The sequence below is a fragment of the Miniopterus schreibersii genome, assembly GCF_964146895.1.
Source record: "Miniopterus schreibersii genome assembly, chromosome: 3".
Taxonomy (NCBI): domain Eukaryota; kingdom Metazoa; phylum Chordata; class Mammalia; order Chiroptera; family Miniopteridae; genus Miniopterus; species Miniopterus schreibersii.
The window spans coordinates 7,663,442-7,682,305 of NC_138103.1; the positions used below are offsets into that span (position 1 = coordinate 7,663,442).

At 53.5% G+C, this 18,864-nt stretch overlaps 1 long non-coding RNA gene across 7 annotated transcripts; it reads right to left on the reverse strand.

Moving 5' to 3' along the window:
• Positions 1-287: 287 nt before the first annotated feature.
• On the reverse strand, positions 288-11,152 carry LOC308555138. 7 transcript variants are annotated; one of them, XR_013998485.1, is made up of 5 exons: positions 8,977-9,319; positions 5,980-6,749; positions 2,859-3,014; positions 911-989; positions 288-476 (listed from the first exon to the last, which is right to left on the reverse strand). It is a non-coding gene; the product is annotated as an uncharacterized lncRNA (long non-coding RNA). The 7 variants fall into 7 exon arrangements; XR_013998482.1 differs by lacking the exon at positions 8,977-9,319 and adding an exon at positions 10,823-11,152 and having other exon boundaries at positions 911-3,014; XR_013998483.1 differs by lacking the exon at positions 8,977-9,319 and adding an exon at positions 10,802-11,152 and having other exon boundaries at positions 911-3,014.
• Positions 11,153-18,864: the final 7,712 nt, after the last annotated feature.

The window sequence follows — 18,864 nt, forward strand, 5'->3', positions numbered from 1 at the left end:
GGGGCTCACTCTAAGTCGGCACAGCTGGCCAAACACTGGCAGGTGTGTGTGGAGCACCTGCCAGGGATCCCTCCTCCCTCCCTTCCCCCTTCCCGCCTCCCCTCTCCCCTCCCTCACAGTTAGTGTCTGCTTTGGACCAGGGGACCCACAGGACCGCACCGCCTGGCCCTCTGCAAGCTCTGCGCCCTGGGGGAGGAGGGTCTGTGAGTGCAGCGCCCTCCAGAATGCCACACATGCCCCCAGTCCCCTGATTTGATCTTACTCTCTCCATAGCGTTAGTTACCACTATGGAAAGATCTTTTTTATTCGTTTACTTCTTGAGGATTTGTCCCCATAGGATGCGGTCGTTGGTTTGGTTCAGTTAGCAGTTAAGGGAGCAGGGCCTGCAGGCGCACCGAGTCCAGGCCTGGTGCCACCACTTGTTAGTTGTGTGCCCTCAGACAACTTATTTAGCTTCTCCGTGCCTCAGTGTCCTTCTGAAATGAGATTAATAATAGTGCCCACCTGGTGAGACTGTTGTGAGGATAAGAAGACCAATTCCTATACAGGCTTAGCACAGTGCCTAGAACACAGTAAGTGCTCAATAAATGTCAGCCATCACTATTATGATCGTTCCCCGTGAGGGAAGGCATCTTGTCTATCCTGCCGTTGCTGTGTCCCCAACGCCTGGCCCAGTCAGCGCTTAATAAGTGCCTAGTCGGATGCACAGAGCTGTGCTGGGGTTGCCGCTGCGCTTTCGGACGCTCTGCTCTGAGGGAGCAGAGAGCTCAACCCGGTCCCGCTCGGGTCTGTGAAGTCACTGCGCAGTCACTGAGCCAAGGAAGGCGTCCCTGCCTTGATCATGCAGGTGCTGGAAGGACCCTGGGGGAGGGTGGGCAGAGGGGGGGAGAAGGGACTTTTGGGAACCCACCGCCTGGAAAGGTCCTGTTGAACAGCACTGGGCAAGCAGCGGTGCCCCTGCCAGGCTTTGGTTGGTAGCTGGACAGCGCCTGCAGGGGGAGCCAGCTGAGACCCTCATCACCAGGTCAGCTGCACTTACCAGCACACACAGTGGTGACGACGAGCGCGGGCTGTGGCATTGGAGGGTCTGCATTGAAGTCCTAGCTTATTTGCTGTGTCTCAGGCCAAACGAGCCCCAGTTCTCATGCACCCCCAAGCCTAAAGTAACAGAAAGGGCCTGCACGGGGCCTCCGCTTTGCATCTCTCCCGCGGGTCCTCGTGGCTGTCCGCTTCCTCCACCCGCTTCTGCAGCGGCCGCAGCTCCCACATGCTCTCCAGCTGAGCCGCAGAGCCCCAGGCGGCAGGGCTAAACACCCCCCAAAGAGAAGGGCCAGGGTGAGCCCCACAGCGGCCTGGGTGCACCGGGGGTGATCCTGCTCTGCTTCAGGAGCTTGGCGAGTTGCTCGAGGTCTCTGCAGAGCTCTCAGGTCCTCACTCGCCTCCTCCTCGGGGTTCGGCTCCAGCGTCTCCTTGTCGGGCTTCACGGCCCCCGGGGGGCAGCGAGGGCTGGGGGAGGCCCCTGGGAGCTGCTCCCCACCCCGGCTCCCGCCTCGCCCTCGGGCACAGGGGTCTCCAGGCCGCCTTGGGGTGCCAGCCCCACTCCAGCCCGAGGTCCACAGGAGGCCACCCCCCTGCAGAACTCATACGGCGGGGGAATGGGGGGACTCCCCACACCTCAGCCCCGGGTCCAAGCCCCGGCCTGAAGTGAGACCCACCGGGAGGGCCCGGGAGCCCAGCCAGGTCCGAGGGTGAACCTGCCCGGCTCCGGCCCTCCCGGCCCATCGCCTCCCCCGCCCGGTGGGGGCCAGAAGGAAAGTGGGAAGCCAGGTGTCCCGCATGGGAAGGACAGCGCCCCAGCCCGGAGGCCTGGTGGAAGGAGCTCAATAAATATTTTTTTAAAAAGGGGAGAAATTAGTCTGTGGTGATGGCAGTCAGAAGAATGATTAACTTATGGCGCGTGGACAATGGCAGGAGCACTTCTGCAGTAAAGCGAATGCCTTATGTCTCGATAAGGTGATGGTTACACGTGGCTGTCATAGATCGAATGCTGTGTTCCCCCATTTCATATGTTGGAGCCCTAAACCCACGTTAAGGTGTTTGGAGGTGGGGCTTTTGGGAGATAATTGGTTTAGATGAGTCATGAGGCTGGGGCCCTACGATGGAATTAGTGCCCTGGTAAGAGGAATGAGAGACATCAGAGTTCACTCTCCCCACTACATGAGGACACAGCAGAGGGCAGCTGTTTATAAACCAGAAAGAGGCGGCTCTCTGACTGCAGAGTCCCAGCCTTCAGAGCGCTGAGGGGCACATGTCTGTTGTGTAAGCCTCCCAATCTATGGTATTTTCTTATAGCTGCCCAAACTGGCTAATACAGGGTCTCACAAAGGTAAGTTATTTGCAAGCTGTAGACTTAAAATAATTGTACTCTATGCAATTGACCTCTAGTCTGTGCTGTACTTCAAATAAAAAGGAAATCACACACACGCACACACACACACACACACACACACACACACACACACTTCCAACAGTGCATCCCTCCCTATACTCGGTTCACCACCATCTGTCTGATACTTGGCACCAGAGCAAGAGACCAGTAAATACGTGTTGAGTGAACCAAGGGCCCATGATGCCTGTCTCCTGAAGATATTCTTTTTATCTGTATATGTGGTTATCTCTTTCCCTGAACCATGAGCTCTATGAGGCCAGGGACCATTTCCATCTTGCTTACTGAACAGCGTCCATCCATAGGGCAAGGGTTCGTCAACATTAGATGAAGTGAAAGAAACTGCAGGAATTTGCAGTGTGCAAACTTGGACTGGCTCTGAGCATCTGGTGCAAACTGGAGCCTCTCTTACCTTTAGAATGACCAGCGGGTCAAACTTTGACAGGAGATGGATAAATATGCATGCTCCTGACGTCCAGGGCTGCAGAAATGAGCCCAGACGCTCACTATCCAGGCTGTGTCTGATATGGTCCATATTAGGCCTGAGGCTGGCAGGTCCACCCAGTGGCTGAGAAAAGGGAGGAAACGCAGGGACACACGTCAGTGCCCGCGGGGGGAACGGAGCAGGAGTGTGCACGTGCGGTGGGGCAGCATGTGCGCTGGGGGGGTGCCTGAGTGTGTTTGCACACCTTCGCAGGAGTGCGCGTGAGTACAAGCTGGCAGAGGAGAGAGAGAGCTATTCCATCTACACATTCCGTTTCAAGAGGAGGAGGGCATTCGGAAGGCGTGACCCAGCTGACACGACTCAACAGACACTGTACTTGGGCCTCATCTCACTTTGTTCCTAGGACGTAGTACAGGTTTTGACATGTGGCAACCAGCCAGGAAATTTTACTCACAAGAAACATCTAAGTGGTGACTCTTGCAAGTAGCCTTGCTAAGTTCCAGTTCAGCTGAGTAGACTTTTGGTTTCCTTTTCTTGAAGCATCACAAAACGCCTAAGCTGCTTTCCTTTCTCTTTTTGGGCCACAATAGAAGGTATTAGGTCTGTCCTTTTTAAACAAATTTTTAAAAAAATCCTCCCTAAGGATATTTTTTCTGTTGCTTTTTCAGAGAGAGTGGGAGGGGGAGAGAGAGAGAAACATGGGTGTGAGAGAGACACATCGATTGGTTGCCTCCCGCACCCCTCCCGACAGGAGCCAGGGATCGAGCCTGCAACCGAGGGACGTGCCCTTGGCCGGAATCGAGTCCAGGACTCTTCAGTCCGCAGGCTGACGCTCTAACCACTGAGCCAAACCAGCTAGGGCGGTATGAGGCCTGTCTTAAAGCAGGAATGATTTAGGCTAGACACGAAAAACTTCCTTGTAGCTGGGAGTCACCGTAGTATGTGTCCCTTCCTGAAAATGATTTATACTTTCCATGCTGTAAGAACATTGGTCGTAGTCTAGCAGGAACAAATTTGGGGGATGGGGTGACAACTAATATCTTAGTTACATTTATCTTCCATATTTTAGAAACTGTATTTTACTAGAGCTCTTCTAAATTATTTCTGTTAAATAACTTAATTTTCTGGTAACACAGACTCATAGGTGGGACATTTAAATTTTTGAGGATTTTATGCATTAAATATTTTTCTAGTTGTGATAATAAAATAACCTGGTAAGCAGGACCTACTGGAAAAGACCCCAAAGACTCTTGCTCTAATTGCATGACAACCCTGGCACAGTGTTTCCTGATTCCACTGATGGGGTCCGTGTAGAGTGGAAGGAAATTCTGAATTTTGACATCTGAGATCTCATTTCATCTAATTAACCCGATTATAGCTTCCACTTCAATGAATTTGAAAAGTAATTTGCTGCTGACAAAAGTGCCCCCTTGGAATGCGGGTTGTGTCAAAACAAATGACCAGCACCTCAAAGGACAAGTCATGGGTCAGCCTGGGGAAGATGCATATGAACCTTTGTTAGACAGACATGACGGGGCACGGACGATGGGCCAGGGACAGAAACTCAGGTCAACTCAGGCACAGAGACTCACAGGGCAGTGGGCCCCGGATGCCTAGCAAGGGGCAAAACTGGGAAAGCAAGGACCTTGTCCCCAGGGTAACCTATCCTCCCCGGCATGTCACTGGTCATTTGGTTTAGACCCCCTGAGCCTTTCCTTCCTAAAGACAACATCTCAGTAGTATTTCAGCTCCAGGCCCAGAAAAGCAGGGAAACCAGGCAAATGGTGCCCTGGCTGGCTCAGGACCAGCTACACTGACTTAATGACCCCCTGTCCTGGCACCGACCAATCAGTGGAGACCAGGATCCCACCCGGAAAGCTAATGAATATTCTTTGAGACACTCCTTTGAGACCTCTCCTAAGATTTCCACCCCAAGAAAGAGATAAAAAAAGAGATAAAGGACCCAGCACGCACCCCCACCAGGGAGCATGCTGGTGCGATCTCCTTCCCCTTCTTCTCTCCAAGGGGACCCCATGAGACTTGCAACCAGGGGAGCAATGGGCAGTGGCAGCTTGTCGTGGGCTTACCCCTGAACCTGTCTCCAAGGCCCCTTCCCTCTGACTTCCCAGCGAGCCAGAGCAGCCCAGCCAGGCCCTCCCGGTACTCCTAGGCACCGTCTGGTTTCACCGTCCTGAGTATATTTTTGCTGCCATCGTGGTCCCAATACCCTTTGACTCAGCGCTGTGTGGCCCTTCCCTTCGGATATCCCCACGCCCATCCCTTCCCTAAATAAATTCAATTTTTCTTTAGTCACCCACTGAGATGGCTATTTAGCCTCCCAGCACACCATGGACCTTGACGTTTCAACTTTGTGCTAATCATTGGAACTGGCAGACTCGTGGCTCAGAGCCCTGAAGAGGTTTTGAGATTTCGCGTCATCAGACACAGAAATGTCACGCTGGAGGTCACTGATACCTGCACGCTAAGCCGTGCTCCCTCTTCCCAGCTGTCTCTCAGAAGCACCAGGTGGTAGCCGTCCCAGGAGAGCAGGGTTTGAGCTCAGAGAAGTCCCGAGGTCTGGCCCCGCAGGTCTCTGCAGAAAGCAGGGTCTTCCCACCCAGGGACCATCTCGGCCTGGAGGCCCAGGCGTGCGCGGGAGCGCTCTCCCCCTTGGGAGGGCCGGTGCTCCCACTGGTGAAGTGGGTGGCAGCTGCCTCTTGGCTTCCTGTCTCCACACAGTGGTGAGTGGTAGACGCTCCTCTGACAGACAGAGTGTCACCTTCTCAGGTCTGTCTCAGGTCAGATGTCCTGGTGGCCCGTCTTTCCCCCCTTCCCCCTGCTGGCAGGGGTAAGTCGGTCCACCCACTCCAGAGGGAGGCTCATCAGTGGTGAAGACCATGAGATCCTAAGTCAGTGGACTTGGGCTTGAAAGCCGCTCGGGTTGGAGACTTTGTTAACTGTGTAACTCTGGACTACTTATTCAACTCCTCTGGGCCTCACTTTCCATATCTGTGAAACGGGATCACTAATACCTGCCTCACAGTGTTACTGGGAAGGTAACTGCAGCAAAAACTCAATAAATGCTCACCTAATTGTTGTTGGGCCCCCTAGCATGACACCAGGTAAGGGGGGGTGCTCAACTAGTCCCTGGAAGCATGTGCAACTCTCTTGACGTCTCCGGTGCCCTGAATTCAAGTCTCTCGGAGCTGCTCTCACGCTGTCTGATCCTCTGCAGTTCCCTCGGGTGTCCTGAGGAACGTGTCTCCCGTTTAGGGACTTCACACGTTTCTCCCTTCCGTTCGCTCCTCCTGTATCCAGGGCATGTTACTTAAACATACGTTGCAAGTCCACTGGATGCTCAGGCGGTTTGGCCACACTGCAGAGAATCTTCAGGTCATGAGATTCGTCAGCTCCTCTTCAAGGTGGCACAAATGCAGTTATGGTTGTTTGCTGGGGGTGGGAGGGGGCGGGAGTTCTGGGCCTGTGGGACTCTGCTTGTCCCCGGAAAAGGTTCAGTGTCCCCAGAGGCTATCCCTGGTATTCCTAAACTGGGGGCACTTTTGCCCCTCCCCTTCCCCCGAGACTCTAGGCAATATCCGGAGACATTTCTGATGGTCACACCTGGTGGAGAGGACGGTGCTACTGGCATGAGCAGGTAGAGGCCAGACAGGACGCTGCTCGACAGCCTGCAGCGCACGGGACAGCCCCACGGCACAGAATGATCTGCTCCCATGACAGCTTTTGCTGGTAGTTCAAATGGAGATTTCTGCCCTAGTGCCTCTTAAGGTCTTTCTGCACAAGCATCCGATGCACAGTGGGAGCGCAGCACAGGGTCGTGATGGGGTAAGTGGTCAGCGTCTGGGTGATGGACAAAGAGACAGCTGTCAGAAGTGGTTAATTAAAGGCCACCCCTAGGGACGACGTCTACACCCCCAATTCTCCTGTGCGCATCTCACTAGTGACTGTATGTCTGTTGGGAATTCTCAAGTATGGGAAAGGATATATATGTATTTTACAGTAATAGACATACACAGTCAAATTCGACAAAAAGCGAATTGTTGAACTTGAGAACCATCCCAAAGTCTGAACTGGTTTATTCTGCTTTGGGGCTGCAAATTGCCTCTCATGGTGAATTTTGAAGTACTGACAACTGGATAGTACCAACTCCGGATCCATATGCTAACCTACCCAAACCTTTCCAACCCCGTGTCTATAGAAGACATTAGTCCCTGGCGTGCACTTGACCAGGCAGGTTAAGGAGAGTGTCAGCCTGGGTTGCCACTGAGCACACTGCCAGCCTGCCAGCCCTGTGTGTTTATCAAGTGACTCCGCCTGCAGGCACCTATCCCACCCCAGCCGCAATGTGCATCCTTGCCTCTCCCCACCCAGTGGTGCCTGGTGTGCGGTAGAACAGAGGAGCACTGCTGGCACACCGAGCTGCCAGTCCCTTGCCACGCAGAGCCTCAGGAAGTGGCCGAGCCCTGGACCTGCTACTGGGGCAGCTGCACTGGGGCAGGCACAAGGCTGGTTGGGTCCCTAAAACACGGGGACCCACAGTGGAGAACAGGGCCTCTGTGTAATACCCACTCCCAGAGTCTGGGCCCCTGGCCAGAGGATCTTCAGGCTGCTTCTTCCCGGGGGGCGCTCTCCTCCTGCCACCTGCAGGGCTGTTACCAGAAAGGCACCTGGCCCTGACTGCACCTGCCTAGGGCCGACTGGCAGTGTGGGTTCCTGACTTTCTGCAAGAAAGACTTCACAACAGGTGACTTTTAGAGGATGTTTTGTAAAGCTGGCGACAGTGAAGCATGGAAGGGCCTGGGACAGGAGTAACAGGAGAGGCACTAACCGGCACCTCAGAGCGGAGACGGAGGGTCCTCCTGGGACAGGCTAGTAAGCCAGGACGAGTGAGCGGGAGACTCAGATAAACAGCCAGGGCGTTTACAACAGCTAGAGAACCGAAAAATCCTGCCTTCCCTAAGCTAGGGCACCGGCAGCAAATGGTTCACCCTTGTCCCCAACCGGAGGGTAAATAGCTTAACAAAAATAGATCACAGAGTCCAATAGGTGCTGTTTGTGCCACACACCCAAGGAGGAAAGAAGGCCACAGAACAGATCTCATCTCGGCGCATTTAGAGCTGATGGATATTCCGCTGAGCTCCCCCCTGAGCGCCCAGCCCTTAAAACCCTGGAGACGGGCTGGGCCCCCTCCCCCCGCCCTGCGGGTGCGTTTCCCTCTCCCTCCCCCAGCCCTGGGGGTGCGTTTCCCTCTCCCTCCCCCAGCCCTGGGGGTGCGTTTCCCTCTCCCTCCCCCAGCCCTGGGGGTGCCTTTCCCTCTCCCTCCCCCAGCCCTGGGGGTGCGTTTCCCTCTCCCTCCCCCAGCCCTGGGGGTGCCTTTCCCTCTCCCTCCCCCAGCCCTGGGGGTGCGTTTCCCTCTCCCTCTCCCAGCCCTGGGGGTGCGTTTCCCTCTCCCTCCCCCAGCCCTGGGGGTGCGTTTCCCTCTCCCTCTCCCAGCCCTGCGGGTGCGTTTCCCTCTCCCTCCCCCAGCCCTGCGGGTGCGTTTCCCTCTCCCTCCCCCAGCCCTGGGGGTGCGTTTCCCTCTCCCTCCCCCAGCCCTGGGGGTGCGTTTCCCTCTCCCTCCCCCAGCCCTGGGGGTGCCTTTCCCTCTCCCTCCCCCAGCCCTGGGGGTGCGTTTCCCTCTCCCTCTCCCAGCCCTGCGGGTGCGTTTCCCTCTCCCTCCCCCAGCCCTGGGGGTGCGTTTCCCTCTCCCTCTCCCAGCCCTGGGGGTGCGTTTCCCTCTCCCTCCCCCAGCCCTGCGGGTGCCTTTCCCTCTCCCTCCCCCAGCCCTGCGGGTGCCTTTCCCTCTCCCTCCCCCAGCCCTGCGGGTGCCTTTCCCTCTCCCTCTCCCCGCCCTGCGGGTGCGTTTCCCTCTCCCTCCCCCAGCCCTGCGGGTGCGTTTCCCTCTCCCTCCCCCAGCCCTGCGGGTGCGTTTCCCTTTCCCTCTCCCAGCCCTGGGGGTGCCTTTCCCTCTCCCTCCCCCAGCCCTGGGGGTGCGTTTCCCTCTCCCTCTCCCAGCCCTGCGGGTCACCTTCGCCTGCCCCTCTCCTCAGCTCCCAGGGCCCTTTCTTTGCTTCTGTGGCTCGTTCCTGAGCCCGGCAGCCCGGCCGGCTCGCTCCTTCCTCTGTAACTTTCTAACCAATGCCGCCCACAATTTGAGCTCTTGGGTCTGAAACCTTCCTTCGCCGCCGCAAGAACCGAGGTCCAATTTCCCGCCAACTCCGCGGGCCACACTCGGTGCTGCCCACCGTCTGGGCACATTGGTCAGTTGTTGTTGTTTGTAAACAGCTCTAAAGGGCCGCGGGACCGCGCAGCCCCAGGTTAACGCCTCGGCGCCTCTGCGCGTGAGTCCTGAGCGCGGCCAGGGGCGGGAGGCCAGGGGCGGGGGCGGCAGGGGGGGGGACGGAAAGGGCGGGGCGGGGACGCGGGGGCCCTGGTCTGCTCTGACCCGCGCTGGGGTGTCCGCTGGTGGTCGCAGGGGCAGCGCGGGGAACTCTGAGCCGTCGCCGCCGAGCGCGGCCCGGGGCACCTGTCACGGAACCGGCCGCGCCCGCTGGGAGCCCCGCCCGCCGCGCCCCCGCTGCGCCGTGTTCCCCGTGGGGCCGCGCGGGGCGGGAAGGAAGCCCTGGCGGCGCCGTGTGCGCCCAAGCAGCTGCTCCCGCGCGGGGGCTCTGGCGACGCGGTGAACGCTCCAACCAGCGGGCGTTGGCCAGAGCGACCGGCCCCGCGCTCTTACCGGGTCCGCAGCAGGACGCGGGCCGGAGCCCGCCGCCTGTGCCCCCGGGCTGTGCTGGGGAGCGGGGGCCGGGGCCCCGCGCCGCTGCCTGCGAGCCCTTGCGGTCCAGTCCCGCAGCGCCCAGAGGTCCTCCCGACACCGCCGGAGCCCGGGGAGGGGCAGCGTGCGGAGGGCGCTGGGCGTCTGTCTCCGCTTGGTCACAGGTGACAGCCTCTGGGACACGGGCGGAGCGGGCGGTGCCTCCTCCAGACGCGTGGACGGGACAGAGGAAGGAGGGTCCAAAGGGCCACGGGGTCGGACACGGGAAGGCCAGGCCCTGGGCCAGCGCACGGACCTCCCTGGGGTGGTCCCGCATTTCCTAAACTACTTATCCACGCAGTGCCTGGCCCCGCGGCAGGCCGCGGGTGGGCTTCCACGGCTTCTTTATTAAACGCGGTGCCTGCAGTTCTGGAGAAAAGGGACCGTTGCGCTTGGTGAAACGGTTTCCGCGCGCGGGGGCGAGGCGGGGCGCCGCGGGCCTGGAGCAGCCAGCGGGCGCTTTGCGGGGCCGCCCCGCGCGCAGCCTCCTGCGCGGCCGCGCGTTTCCTCGCGGAGCCCGAGGCTCTGACTCCCCGGGGCCGCGTCGCTCGCCGAGCTGAACCCCGAGGGCTGGTGCTTCTTGCTGTGCCCGGAATCCTCATTTTCACGCAGCACCAGTGTCTCGGGGTCAGTGGGGAGCTGAGTCCCCGCCGCCAGCGGGAGGCCTTGGGTGGCCCCGCGCCGTGGGGCGCGCTCGCGGGGAGCCCACTGGGTCGGGGCGTCCCGCCGAGGCCGAGAGGGGGCGGCGGCGAGCTAAGGGAGAGGGCGCCGCGCCGCCAGCACCGCCTTCCCGCAGCCTCGCCGGGCGGCCCCGCGCGAGCGAGCGGACCCGGCCTCCGCTCCGGCCCGGCGACCGGGAGGCGGGTGGCGGCAGCTAAGGGCGCCCGCGGGGAGCGCGTCCTTGCAGGGCCGGCCCGGGGCTGCCGGGGCGCGGGGCGCACGGCCCAGGCGGCAGGGGCTTGGCGATGCCCGCGGTCCTCGGGGGCAGGGAGCGGTGCGGAGTGAGAAGGGCAGAGCTCACCCGCAGGGCGTCGTCCCTCACCGAGGCGCACGGATCCCGCACCTGCGAAGCAGGACACAAAGGACAGGTCAGGCGCCGGCTCGCTCGCGGCAGCTGGACGCCCGCCCCCAGGATCCCCACGCCCGGCGGCGCGACTCCCCGGGACCCCGAGGGCGAGCGCCTTGGGTCCTGAGTAACCCTCGCGAGCCTTTTCGTCTCAGAAACTCCCGACCCCGTGACAGCTGGGCTGGCAGGAGCCCCGTTCTTCCGTCGGGGGGGGGGGGCTCCGCATCGGCCCGGAGCTCCAGGCCACAGCCCGGGCTGTCAATTTTCCCGCCTCTGCCCGCGCCCGCGGCCCCGTCCCTCCCTCCCGGCCCCTGCGTGGTGCCCGGGGCGCCACCGTGTGGTGCGCGCGGGGAGGTGAACTGGCCGCACCTCAGCCCGCGAGCTGCGGGGCCCCGCCCGGCTCTCCCCCAGCCCCCCGCCCCCCCTCGGCGGGCGGCGGGCCCGCTCCAGGAACCCCGGCAGAGGAGCGCCTGGGCGGGGGGGAGAGGGGGGCACCGTGTGCATCTGCCAGCGGCTGCGGCGAGAAGCCCACCGCCTGCATTCAGGTGACACCGAGGAATCCCGCCAGCGCCGCCCACCCCGCGCCCAAGGCGCATTCTGACAACGCTGGAAGGCAGGAGAGCAAGGATTTTGGAGGCGCTGCACTGGGTGTATTTTATTTCATTTTCCATGGTTTAGATGCCAGTGCATTTTTTATTCCTAGGAAAAAAGAAAGAAAAAGCTACCAAAAAATATGATCGATTGCTTTTGTAAAACTCAACAAGGACCAACAGACCACCCTCCTTCCCAGTAACCAGCGACGCACTATACTGTTCGTTCTTCAAGTTCTCAGGCAGCCATAAACTTCTTTCACTCACGAAGTTACAGTTCACCCCAGGTTTTCATGTCACGTTGATAGTTTTAGACACATCAGTTAACCAGCCACAGCTCCGCCCTCGGGAGTGGACATCCCCGGGCTACGCTAACGCTGTTCAGACCACAGGTCGCTGCGGGAGTCCCAAGTTCCACTCAGGCGTCCAGGGACAGTGGGGAGGGGGCCCACCCAACGGGTGGGGGGCCTGGGGAAGATGATGAATTTTAATAGTCCAGCAGTACCTCTGCATTTTAAATGTGCTCCATTACATCAGTAATTTCTAATGAAAACACTCTTTATGCCCTGTGGTTAAGCGCCATCAAATCAGTACTGAAAAGACCTTGACCATATTTATAAGACGCGCCCTGATGAACTTTCACTGACCAAGATTTCAAAGTTGGTAATTCTCTTGACAAATCCCTGACCTATCTGTCAACTCTCAAAGTATTTAACCACAAAGTTCAAAACCATCAGATGGGTAGTCCCTCTACTTTCCTGTGATGTCATTATTGGGATCATTTTTCCTTTGGGTTTGCATTAGGAAACTCAGCCAATTTTAGTCATATATTCAACAACGGGGAAATTCAATTATCTGGGAGAGTTGTGTGAAAGCGTATGGCTTTGGTCTGTCTGTTGCCAAACAGAATAAGTGTTCAGAGGTAGAAATTATAGGAGGCGGATTTCTATTCAATACTCTTACAACTTTAAGAATAAGAAAAAAAGAAACTAAATTTAAAAAGGACTTGAGCCCTGGCTGGTTTCGCTCAGTGGGTGGAATGTCAGCCCTGGAACTGAAGGGTCGCGGATTGGATTCTGGCCGGGGGCATGTGCCTCCGTTGCAGGCTCCATTCCTGGCCCTCGTGGGGGTGCCTGTGGGAGGCAAGCAGTTAATGAGCCTCTCTCACATCGTTTCTGTCCCCCGAACTCTCTCTTCCCCCTCTCCATCTCACCCCTCTCTCTCTCCATCCCACCCTTCTCTCTTCCTCCCTCTCTAGCTCCCCCTATCTCTCCCCCTACTCTCTCTCCCCTCTCCCCCCTTTTTCTCTCTCCCTCCCTCTCTCTCCCCCCCCACCCCTCTCTCTCCTCCCCTCTCTCTCTCCCTCCTTGTCAGTCTCTCTCCCTCCACTCAGAAGAAGGACCCCTCGCATGGCTGGTGCAGAAGGGGGTTGCCTCCCCGCACAGGTCAGGGAGGAACCCCCATGACACCCTGACAGGAATGCTGTATGGCAGGAAAGACCACACGCTGGCTGCTCAGATTTTCTCTAAACCTAATTTCCGGGGCTGTCTAAAATCCCCCTCCTCTCCCTTTCTCTCCTTCCCACAGATGGCAGCAGGAGCCCCAAACGACCAGGGTCTAGGTGGAAGCGTCAGGTGCCGGTCCTGCTACAACCCATTGCCGCTGCTCCCAGGGGAGCCCCCCCCCCCCGTGGGAGGAAGCCCTTTCCCTGGAGCACCCCTGGGGCCCTCGCCTGCTTTAGGGACGAGCGGGGCACTGGAGGCTTCGTGCACACTGTGGGGCTTTATACAGACAGGATCTTAATACAAAGTAAACTTAGGCAGCTAGGGTAGCATTGAGTATTACACAGTTACAGCGTTTTTTATTACCAGGGAGCCCCTGAGGACTGACCAAAATACTGTGGAAGTTTTGTTTTTTTACCAAACACAGGCTTCCATATAACTATAAAAGTGGTGCATATGTACCCTGCCCCGTGCCAGTATGTGGCCCCATTATGCTGGGCAAAGCACCCCAAGTTCACCATCTTTTTACAAAGAAAATTATGGTAAATAGCTTTTGAAAAAGCATGAATGAAGAGGTGCCCTTTCAAAATACAAGGCCATGAACAAGTTATAAATTCTTGCAGAACATTTTAAAGAGGACAGACCCCAAACAGAGGCAGGATCGCTCTAAAAGCCAAAAGAACCTAAGAGCCCCTGCAGCTGCCCAGTGAGTGGAATTTGAGAACATCTGCTTTAAGGGAAGCGGAAACGGGGCCCACACAGGGCACTATGTGGCTGTGCTGATATGTGGATTTTCAGGGGAGATTTATTACACCATTTTGGCTTCCCACTCCTACCCTGTACAGTAGGCTATTTCTTCTCTTTTTGACTCTCCCTGCATTTTCTTGTTCCAGTGGGGAGAACAGGATGGCCCAGGATGGTTGATGACTGAGCTTTGCAGCCTCCTAAGCAAACCCAATTTTCCCTTGGTGTTTAGGGTGCGAGGAGCCCAGTGCACTTGCAGCAACACCCCAGCTATTCCTAGGACTCTGCATAGAAGGTTTCCCTTCCTCTTTCCATGTCCCCCACCTCCGTTAGTGTAAAGTCCCTACCCCAACTTGAAATGTCCCTCAATCAACCCCTTTCTTGCCCAGACACTGACATACAGTCTCTCTCCATCCCTTGCGTCCTGTTGCCTGTGACTTATCTTGAACAATAAGATGTCAAGAAAGTGACACGATGCGAATTCCAGAGCTTGGGCCTTCAGTAGCCCTGCAAGAGCCACCTTGCTCTCTGAGGACCCTGAGACCAGTTGCTGGACAGAAGCCTGTGAGAGGGTGAAAGGCCATGTGTCTAACTAAGAATAGTGTAAATCCATAAGCATTTTAAAAAAATCTATTTTTAAAATTTTCATTGAATTTATTGGGGTGACATTGGTTAATAAAATTACATAGTTGGAGTTGTACAATTCTACAATACATAATCTGCATATTGTATTGTGTGTTTACCACCCGAAGTCGCATCTCCTTCCTCGTGAAATGAGCTTGGGAGCCTTCCCTCCTCTTGAATTTTTTGGAAGAGTTTGAGAAGGACATTTGTTAGTTCTTCTTGGAATGTTTGGTAAAATTCACCTGTGAAGCCATCCAGTCCAGGACTTTTGTTTGTTGGGAGTTTTTTAAGTTACTGCTTCCATTTCATTAGTTGTCATCTGTCTCTTCAATTTTCTGATTCTTCCTGATTCAGTTTTGGAAGATTGTATGTTTCTAAGGATTTATCCATTTTGCCCAGATTGTCCAATTTGCTGGCAAATAGTTGTTCATAACATTTTCTTACAGGCCTTTGTATTTCTTTGGTGTCAGTTGTTACTTCTCTTTTATTTGTGATTTTATTTATTTGGGTCTTCTCTCTTTTTTAGTTCATGAGTCTGGTTAAAGGTTTGTCAATCTTCTTTACCTTTTCAAAGAACCAGCTCTTGTTTTTTTTTTAATCTTTTGTATTGTTTATCAGACCCTATTTCGTTTATTTCTGCTCTGATCTTTATTATATTTTTTCTTCTACTCACTTTGTGCTTTGTTTGTTGTTCTTTTTCTGGTTCCTTTAGATGTAAAGTGAGATTGTTTATTTGAGGTTTTTCTCCTTTCTTCAGGTAGGCCTGTCTGGAATGCTATGAATTTCCCTCTCAGGACTGCTTTCACTGTGTACTATAGAATTTGGGCTGTTGTGTTCTCATTCTCACTTGTTTCAAGGTATGTTTTGATTTCTTCCTTGATGCCATTGTTAACCCATCCATTGTTTAGTAACATGTTATTTAGCTTCCATGTCATTCTGTGTTTTTCATGTGATTGATTTCTAGTTTCATACCATTATGGTCAGAGAAGATGCTTGGTATGATTTCAATCTTCCTAAATTTATTGAGAGATTTTCTATGTTTTAAAATGTCGTCTCTCCTAGAAGATGTTCCATGTGCACTTGAAAAGAATGAATATTCTGCTGCTTTGAGTGAAATGCTCTGAATATGTCAATTAAATCCATCTGACCTAGTGTCATTTGAGGCTGCTGTTTCCTTGTTGATTTCCTCTCTGGAAGATCTATCCATTGATGTTAATGGGGTGTTAAAATCTACTATGACTGTATTACCGTCAATCTCTCCCTTTATGTCCATCAAGATTTGCTTTACATATTTAGGTGCTTCTGTGTTGGGTGCATAAATGTTTACAGGGTTATATCCGCTTGCTGGATTGCTCCTTTTGTCATTGTGTAGTGTCCTTCTTTGTCTCTTACTATAGCCTTTGTTTTAAAGTGTAGTTTGTCAGATATAAGTGTTACTACCCCAGCTTTTTTTCCCTTTCCATTCGCATGAAATATCTTTTCCCATCCCTTTACTTTTAGTCTGTGTGTATCTTTCATTTTTAGGTGGGTCTCTTGTAGACAGAATATATGTGGGTCTTGTTTTCTTATCCATTCAGCTACCCTCTATCTTTTGATTGGAGGATTTAAGGCAATTACAATTAAAGTGATTATTGAGAGGTCCGTATTTGTTGCCATTTAATTATTTTAACTATGTTCCTCTGTTTCTTCCTTTTTTTCTTCATCTTCTTCTTCATCATCTTCATCTCTTCTTTGTCTTCTTTGTCTTATTCTGTCTTCTTCTTCTTCCTCTTCTTCTTATTCCTCTTCTATGTCTTCTTCTTCCTCTTTTATGTCTTCTTCTTTTTCTTCTTCATCTTCCTCTTCTTTTTCCTCATCTTCTTCTTCATCTTCATCTTTGTCTTTTTCTTCTGCTTCTATGTCTTCTTCGTTGTCGTTTCTTCTTCTTCATTTTCATTTTCTTCTTCCACTTCTATGTCTTCGTTGTTGTTGTTTCTTCTTCTTCTTCCTCTTCCTCTTCTTCTTCTTCCTCTTCCTCCTCCTCCTCCTCCTCTTCTTCTTCTTCTTCTTCTTCTTCTTCCTCTTCTTCTTCTTCTTCTTCTTCTTCTTCTTCTTCTTCTTCTTCTTCTTCTTCTTCTTCTTCTTCTTCTCTTCTTCCTCTTCTAGGTCTTCTTCCTCTTCTACGTCTTCTTCATCTTCTTCCTCTTCTACATCTTCTTCTTCTTCATCTTCTTCTTCTTCATTGTCTTCTTCTTCTTTGTCTTCTTCTTCATCTTCTTCAACTTCAAGGCCTTTTAACATGTCTTGAAATACTGGTTTGCTGGTAACAAATTCCTTTTTCTTTTCCTGTCTGGGAATCTCTTTATTGCTCCTTCAATTTTAAATGATAGCCTTGCTGGGTAATCTTAGTTGTAGGTCCTTGTTTTCCTCACTTTGGATATTTCATGCCAATCTCTTCCGGCCTAACATGTTTCTGTTGAGAAGTCAGCTGTCAGTCTTATGCAAGTCCTTTGTAGGTAACTAACTTTTCCCTATAATCAGCCTGTCTTGGCTCATGCTTCAGACTTTCCAAAAATCTCTCAAAGGTTCACAAACCCCAAACAAGCAGCATCGGGCCTCCACATGCCCCGTACATCTAGCTAAGTGGCCTCAACTCCAGTACTATAGGCAGCCAGGCTCACTTTGCATCTCACCTTCTCCCAGTCTCCTTCCAAGTCCAGAACAATTGGCAACTATCTGCAGATCACTTTGTAGCTCACACCAGGTGGCCCAGGGCAGGACAGAGGCAGAAGCTTACCTTGGTCTGCACATTTCAAGAGACCCCAAAACAAACATACCCATTGGCCAGCTTCAGACCATACCAGAGCACCACCCAACCAACTCTACAAAGGACATGCTCACTGGGCAGACTTGGCAGGCACCAGAGCCTTGCTAAAATGGATCCTGCTAGGTAGGGTCATCCCCTGCACAACAGCTCCTCCACTGTAGCCACAAACAATCTTAACAACCAGTCAGATTTAGGGTCAGTCTCTCCAAACATCAATTAAGTCAACTCCAATAAGAGGGCACAAACAACCCACACAAGGGACACACCTAGAGAACCCTGCTCAGGTGACCAGGAAACTGCACCACTGAATGCCACAGGCCATAAGGCCACTGTACCAAGACTAGGAAATGTAACAGTTCTACCTAATTCATAGAAACAAACATGGGGAGGCCCCAAATAAAAGCACAGGAGAAATCTCCAGGAAAAGAACTAAATGAAATGGAGGCAAGCAATCTACCTGATACAGAGTTCAAAACAATGGTTTTAAGGATGTTCAGGAAGCTTCATGAGAACTTCAACAGCATAAAAAAGGACGCATAAACCATAAAAAGGAACCAGTCTCAAATGAAAACTACATCAGAGAGAACCTAAAGTTGATTAGAAGAAGTGGAAAATCAAATCAGCAATTTGGAAGACACGGTAGCAGAAAGCATTCAATCAGGCAGCAAAAAAAAAAAAAAAAATTTTTAAAATGACCTGGTCCAGATCACCAAGGAGCTGCAGCAGCATGTGAAGAAAATGACAGCCCATACAAGTACCCAAGGAAGGTGAGGACTCTGGTCTCCCCAAACTTGAGGAAGGAGAGATGGCCTCCTCTCATATTTCCCTTCTCCCGAATGTGGAAGAGGACTCTAATTTCAAAGTTCTGCCTGATTATGACCAAGAAAGCCCCAAAAGACAATCCATAAACTGCTATGGATACCTGAAAGTTGGCCTCAGCATTTAGCTCACTCTGATTGAAAATCAGATGGTTCCATAACAAGTTCTAGCCAATATTTAGCCCTATATTCCCACTCTCTGCACCAAGGTATTGCTATATTACACAGCATTCTCTAAGCTGCAAGCAGCAGAAATCCAATTTGAAGTTCATTGATCACACAACTGATAAGTCCAGGATGTGTGAAGCCTTAGTCATGGCTGGTAACAGGTATGCAAATGATGAGGTCAAGGATGGCTCTTTCACCCCTTGACTCTCCTGTGTTGGCTTAATTGCTTTTTTCTCCATTTTTTCTGGCTAATGACTTCTTTTTTAAAATTCTTTTTTGGAAGATCCAAAATGGTGGCAGACTGAGTGGAAGCTACACTGACACTCTCCCAGGACCAATTTGGATTTACAATTCAAACATAGAAAAACCATCCTGAAAAGCAACTAAAGACTAGCTGCAGGGCATCCTCATAATCAAGGAGGAAAAGTGGAGAGCACATAGAGACTGGTAGGAAGTGTGAATGCGAGAGGGCTGGCTGGACTCCCACAGGCAGCGCTGAAGGACTGGAGAGATATCTCAGCTATAGGGGTTTCCCACTGAGGACTCTGGGGCATAAACCCTATGCTGAGCTCCCAGCCAAGAGCACCAGAACTGAGAAAGGTGCCCACATAACATATGGCTGTGAAAAACAGCAGGGTTTCTATCTACCAGGGAGAAACAGCTGGAAATGCAGGCACCCTCTTAAAGAGCCAACACACAAAGTTTCGTGCACAGGCACTTACCTTGGGCTCTGGTGGAGAGGGAGCAGAGTGGATTGGAACTGTGTAGGGAGAGTCTGGGGTTGTGG